Raw genomic sequence first — 7,202 nt, 5'->3', positions numbered from 1 at the left:
TAATGTATAGGACGACACGATGTGACATACGAAAACCGGGAAGTGCCGGCAATAGCTTGGTAATTAAACCTTAGTTTGTTACCTAAAATGTCTTGTGGGCAAGCTGAAGATGTTATCGCACAGCGTATCGACACCTGAGTTATATCCCTATTTAAATTCCACACCGAACCGCATACAGCCGTTCCCGGGATTATGCCCACGGCGGCCCAGGGGGGTAAAAAGTGTCAATTTCCCTCAATGACCAAACCAATGACCGAACTTCGAACCCTTAGAGAGGGGTTGAAGGTCAGACAATGAGTCAGAATGGACTGTGCCGCAAGCTTGGGATATCTTGAAGTACTTTATTCCAGGTATACTTGTTCAATACCAGTTTTGCACTCCACCCTAGCGGCCAGCCGGCCGGACTGGCGCGACTGCGTCGGTGCAATTGGGGTTCCAACCCCCCCTCCCCCCTCGACCCTTGTGTCTGCTGACACTTTTCTCGGGCAACCAGGGCACGTTCGCAGAGAAATGCTTTACACAACCGGGGCACTGAAAGCAAGCTCTATCATTCGGCACAGTATTGACACCTGGTGCTTTACTGATGTCATCATGATGTATTACGAACTAGAAAATTAAGAACACACGATCCCAACAACATTTCACGTTGACAAAGGGCCCTAGTTGTCGGAATAAGCCCGTATGAAGGTAGCACACACTCAAAATAAAGCAAGTGTCGACTACTGGAACAGATGTCTTTTTCTGGCCCAGTAGTCGACACCGCCATTATTTACGCCCCTGACCGAAATTTTCGAAAATCTAAATGGGGAAAGATAATACATATCTTTGACAACAACACAAACGTCCTCCGGAACCACTCGGGTGAATGGCAGCCTCACAGAACCTTCCGAGCAAACACCTGCCTACTACTCCGGAGCTAAGAAATAATGGCTCGATGTGACGCGACGAGCAGTGTTCTGTGCGAAGCGCTCCCTACCAGCTCCCGGAGGTGGCACAGAATCGGCAATGGGTTCATTGTAATCTCAATAGAGTGCGCCTAAGCCTGGCAAAACGCCCGAGACTCTAACGTTGACTACTTCGCGGGAATTCGATGGCAAAGTTGAAAGTGTCGACTACTGGTGTACTGTCGACTACTGGGCCCCTTACTCTAGTCAAATGAAATCTAATTTTTGGATTGATTTTTCGATAAAATTTTATTAGAATCTGTACAACAGAAGTCGCGGTACCTTAATGAATGAGGGAGGAAGAAAAAGAAGCACTCGCACGCGAGCAGAAAGGCCCCCTTGGGGGGGCCTAAAAATCGCAATTCTCAACTCGGCTGTATCTTCGTAACAAGTTGTCGAATCGAAAATCTGACCGCATATTTGGCGTTTTTAGCGAAAGTTTATATGGGTACGGTGTACTTTCACGTAAACAAGCAGCTTAGTGATTGATGCTTCTCCATGCTGGTTTCACAATCCAGATGGATTTCACTATCCATATGGATTTGTGTTAAATATGGAAAATTTTCCACAGCAGGCGAAATATCCATAGAACAAAATTCCACTCTGGAAAGTGTTCCAAATTACATCTGGAATATAATCCATATGGAAATTCAACAAAATCCAGGCAGGTATTTTCCATACTAGAAATCCATATGGAATTTAAAGCTGGGATATTTTTCAGTGTCCGCAGCGCTCGCAAATAGTTTTGTTCATTTACAACATAAAAGACGCTAAACAGGGGAGATCTTGTTAGATTCTATATCCTTAAGACCTGAGGCAACGTATTATACACTTTCTGAAACGATTCTTGCATGGCAAAGTATTTTAAAAATAGCAAATCTACAGTGAAGAGCACTGAGGGGCGGTTTGAACGGCCGATTCGTGCCGTCCGGGCGGCGACTTCCGGGGCTTGCGTTTGGGCCGCGCTCGCAGCACTGCGTTGCGACCCCCTGGTATAACTCGAGTGGCCTCTAATTTCTGAAAAATACTTTTTAAAGAGGTACAATGACTTCTTGAAGATGTTATCTTCTCTGGGAAGGTGGAGGTCAATAAGACCTAAAATTGAATCAATCAATTGTCCAGAGAGAGAATATTTTAAGACCACGCTGAGGATTGATACTAAGGACTCGTGGAGAGTTAGTGGGGCTCCATTGTAGACAGGTTTGCTGTTGATAGAATTTTCCATTTCCAATTCTTCCTGTAACACTGCTTCCATTTGACCCACATTTACATGGACAAAAATGGCTTTCCAAGTGTGTAAGTTAAAGCTCGAAGTTTACGGAAGACGTCGGATACCATGCCCAATGATGAGAAATTGACGGTGAAGAAATGAGGCTGACGGAGGGAGTCAATTCAAAGAACAGTTTTGTTTTGCTTGTAGAATCTGTTGATTATTGACTTTCCCGGTATAGATGAGTAGTTAAAAAGATCATTAATCTACTTTACAGCTTGCAATAATTGAACTGTTCTTTAGAGGACTTGTTTTTTCTAATCTGCCAAGATTTTATCGATTATATCGATTTTATCGATGAAACGGGAAGTTGGACACGTGATGAAGGCTAAAATCTGCTGTTGTTAATGACTGTTACAACGAACATCGATGTATCTTACTCTGTTTATATGCAAAAATAGGTAGCACATAGTGTTATGTAGGTCATAATAGGTCTGAATGATCCTCACGGTAAAAACAATGTCTCTCTAAGGAATCTTCTCAAAAAATGAGTAAAAATTACTGCGTCTGGTTGGGAAAAGCTTTGTCTGTCTGTGTGTCTGTCCGTACGATAACTCGAGAACGAATTGAGCTAGCGACCTGGGATTTTAAGAGTCGTTTTGTACCATTAAAGGACAGGTCAAGTTCAAAGATGGTTATTCTAGCAGAAAAATTGGATTAAAAGAATCAAAAACAACGGGTCCCAAAAATGACATTTAAAAAAAATGGTTTCCTAGGCGGTAACTCAACAAAATAGAGTCGTGAGGGCGAAAATGTTATCTGTTTTGCTCTAGCTGAAACCGTTCAGGCGCTAGAGGGTATTTTTGACGAAAATAAGCGAAAAAAAAGTACAAGGTAGATGTACGCCAGACCACGTCTCGCGTAACAGGCTTCGCGATATCTCACGAAACACTGTTACGCTGCGACGCGTCTGGAATACATCTACCTTGGCCTGCGGCGCTGAGACCCGAGTCGGTTAGTGGCAATATGTACACAAAAATACGGGCCTACGGCCCATCACTTCAACTAAGCATGCAGGGTTGTACATTTTATCGTTTTTTCGTCAAAAGTACCCTCCAGCGCTTCAGCGGCTTGACTCAATTATTTATTTCCATCGACTTCCTTGTGGTTGTGGGCGCCGCCACACGCAGGTCATACTGTACGTCGAGTCTATTTCTGTGTTTGATATGTCAAGTCAGAAAATGTCACTTCTGCCAAGCCGCGACCCCATGCGACCCCAGGCACCTCGCCGCGACCCCACAAAAAAATTTCGCGACCCCATTTGGGGTCGCGACCCCAAGGTTGAGAACCGCTTGGCTTGAGCTAGAGCAAAACAGACAACATTTTCGCCCACAGAGCTCTACCCGATTTTTAGTTTTCAGTAAATTGCCCATAAGAAAGTAATGTTAAATTTTGACCTTGATTCGGCAGGGTCAAATTATGTTCCATTTTCATACAAAAAAATATGGTGTATCTATACATCAAACTGCACACTCTGGCCAACATGCCCACAAAAAAATCAAAAAACAGTTTTTTGGGGGGGGCAACCCTAACCTTCTGATGGGAGACTTCCTCGAAATCTGAGTTGTCGTCAAACCAGGGGAGTTCCTCAAAGTTTTCCCTTTTCCCTCAGAAAATGAGACATTGTTTTTACCGTGCTAGGTTGGTGTGGAGAGTGAATAAATCTCTCTGGACATGCACCCGAGTCACATTTGTGGAATCACCCAGCTACATTTGTGGCAAAGCGATACTATGCCACATGGTTCGCAATAATGAAGAATTTGGAAATTACGTCTGGATTTTATAAAGTAATGATTGAGCTATAGCTCAAACCTTCCGGTTCAACACCTTCAAGTACTCGTAATTATTGTTATTGACTCCGCAGCGAGTATTCGAGAAGGAGTTTTACAATTCCTTTAGGACAATATTGTCTCATTAAGAGATGTCAATTTTTGCCATTTCCAGCCTTGTAAATACTAGGTTGCGTAACATTTCTTGATACTACACCTCAAAATCGTTTAAATCAAAAATTCCCAAAAATTCGAAACTTTCCTTTTTTTTTTGCTCTTTGCTTTTTACTATTTTGGAAACTACTCGCATTCGCAAATTTGAAAATTCCCGAAAAATTTCTAATTGTAATGTTCTGTGAGAAGTAAGAAACCAACAGTTGTTTTTTTAGTGCATGGGGCTTGGTTTATATCTTTTGAGATCAGTATCATGAAATACGATCCCTGATGTTTTTTTCAGACCGCTTGTTTTGGAGTTCAAACAATGAAACTTGCGGGGACTGTGGAAGAGCTCAGCCAATTATTCTTTAGTGGTGTCCCGGCCAGCATGCAATGCATTCAATGCCTGTCCTTGACTATTGTGCTGTATGTAGTTGAAAGTTACTTTTTGGTAGGGAGAAACGAATAACATGTGTCAGTAAGGGTAAGTGGGGTACATTGGGATGGATGTTTTTTTTTTTCCTTGTGCTAGGTCGGAGACCTTGCATGTTAAAATGACCGGTACTGGCTACAATTACACATTTATATGTGGCCCATCACATCTCATAGCGTCCAGATCTGTTTACTCGTTCTTTACCATCCCACTTCACCTTCGTGGTGGTAGGAAGAACGAGTATTGTCCTCAGTGCGGTGTCACGCTTTTCCTGTTCCTGCTTTCATTTCAGAACACACAAAGGCATGACAGTAGTACCACTGTTCAGCGGGGACGTTGGTCTCAATTAAAGCAATGGACCTTTTTTTGAGGTTTAATAGCATAGTTTTGAGCACTCTGAACAAATTTTGCGTGTTTTTATTCTAAGTCCCTGACCCGCAGAGCTTATTTTATTTGAGCAAGTTGAAAAACGTTGTGTTATAAGCAACGAAATTGGATCATGCATGCATATTTGAACTTTGGAGGAGTTAATGAAACTATTTTATTGATGTTCTAAGTCACTACCGAACCGAATCATTTAAAAGAGTTAACTTAATGGATCCTCCTAATCAAATTGCAAGCCCCGTGACGGTGTAGGAGTACGTGAGGTTATGGCGGTGCCGTCCGTGCTGCCAATGCAGTCATAGCCTGTAGACGGACAAAGTAACTACTTCACAGTAAGCGCGCGGCGGGCGTTTTAATTGTACCTTTTATCACCACGGAACGCATCATCACCCTTAACACACACTTCTCCATTATTCTGAGATGAAAGTACGAACTGATTTTAAAGAACTACCGTGGTTTGGTTAAGAACGAGTTTCCTACATAGCCCAAAATTCATTTTGTGTTCATAATTTAAATTGTTTTCTCATAGTCCTAGGCTAAAGAGAGATTTTCCCAAAATGTGTCAGCTGTCCCAATGTGCCCGAGTACGGGACACATATGGACAGCATAAGAATACATAGAATGGGGCACATTGGGACAGTTGACGCGCTTCCCTCTGAAGTATATGACAAAAATACCGCCAAAACCACGGTTAGAACACTAACATTGTTATTAAATTTTATAACAAAAATATTATGAAGAGTTATGTATGTTATAATAAAATTCATAACATATGTTTTGAAAAGTTACAACATAAGATTGTGAAAGTTTCGAATCGTTCAATCATGTTCCGGGGATTTTACTTCATATGTATCACCTGTCATCTGACAGAGGTGCGTATGTCAATGATTTTTCAAAAATCACTTTTTTACACTAAACTGTACTTACACAGGTCCTGCATCACATGCCGAAGAGAAAAATTGAAAAATCATAATAGAATAGGCTGGGATGCAATGGTAAAATATGCGTATGTCACAAGTCATCTGACGAAATATACGTATGTCAGTGACATACGCACATTTGACTAGATTTTTGCTGACATGCGCACATTTTGTCAGATGACAGTGACATACGCTCATTTGTCAGATGGAATTTTTGTCGACATACGCTTGTTGGTCAGATGACACTGACATGCGCACAATTTAAATGACTTTCATTGAATAACTTTGTAGAATTAAGTTTGCATGTGTCATCAAAGATTCCTTTCCACTACCATTTTACAAAGAGCACGAAACGAAACGAGGTTGTGTTGTTGGTTGTGAGTTCCCTACCTGCTGTGATGAGGCAGGAAGCCATCCTGGTTGTTGGTTATGTCACTCCACTGTTAAAGGTGACATGTTCAGTAAACACAACAACATCAAAACGGGGCGGGACCGACACGTCCACAGTAAATCCGTCCACAGAATGTGCGCGAAGTGAAAACACGTCCACAGGTTTACATCCAATGATTTGGACGTAAATTAACAGATGCGTTTGTTACGTCCACAGTGTGGATGTACTTACGAGCCGTGTGGGGCTGGTGAAAATAGCTCCACAAAATCTGTTGTCATTTGTCTTTTCTCATTTACATCCACACGGATGACGATCTGCTCGAGAGTGATCACTCTGAAAATCGAACAGTACGACAGTTGCAACAGTGGGGCAAAAGTCCTACACATCCGAGAGTAGATCAAGCTGGTCCTACTAAGAAACTCTAGGACTACGCTCTAAGCGTAGGACATTCCCACTCTTGATAAAGTCATAAGATTTTCATAAAGTTACCGTGGGGTACATTCCCGGTTTTGGGCTCAGTGCATATTGCCGCTCATGTCGCGCGCTACACTTGCTAGAGCAGAACAACTCTGTTGCACACTTCAAAAGTGTTGAATAGTTGATAGCTTAGTTTATCAATGCAGAGGAGAAACAGATATACAGGCATGCGTTTACTCTTTGGTTCCTTTTGTCATTCCTGAGGATGTGTAAATCACAGAGGCGACAATGAGCGCCAGATTTTGTGGAGTTATTTTTGCCAGCCTTACACGGATCGTAAGTACATTTGTGCAAGCAGGCGTTAATTTACGTCCAAATCATTGGACATATTTTTGCAAAGCGCTTCATTTACGTCCAAACTGTTGTGGACGTATTTACCGTGGACATGTCGGGTTGCCCCCATCAAAACAACACTTTTATTGTGATTAGTGACGAATCATTGTGACTTCCAAAGTGTG

At 42.2% G+C, this 7,202-nt stretch overlaps 1 protein-coding gene across 1 annotated transcript in view; it reads right to left on the bottom strand.

The window, feature by feature from the left end:
• LOC127751001 (uncharacterized) overlaps positions 1-7,202 on the bottom strand; it is a 14,970-nt gene that overhangs the window by 5,909 nt on the left and 1,859 nt on the right. The window lies entirely within an intron of this gene.

The sequence above is a fragment of the Frankliniella occidentalis genome, unplaced genomic scaffold, assembly GCF_000697945.3.
Source record: "Frankliniella occidentalis isolate FOCC.00 unplaced genomic scaffold, Focc_3.1 Scaffold307, whole genome shotgun sequence".
Classification (NCBI taxonomy): Eukaryota; Metazoa; Arthropoda; class Insecta; order Thysanoptera; family Thripidae; genus Frankliniella; species Frankliniella occidentalis.
Note: the sequence above shows the minus strand (reverse complement) of the source record. Positions and strands in the feature narration are given on the sequence as shown.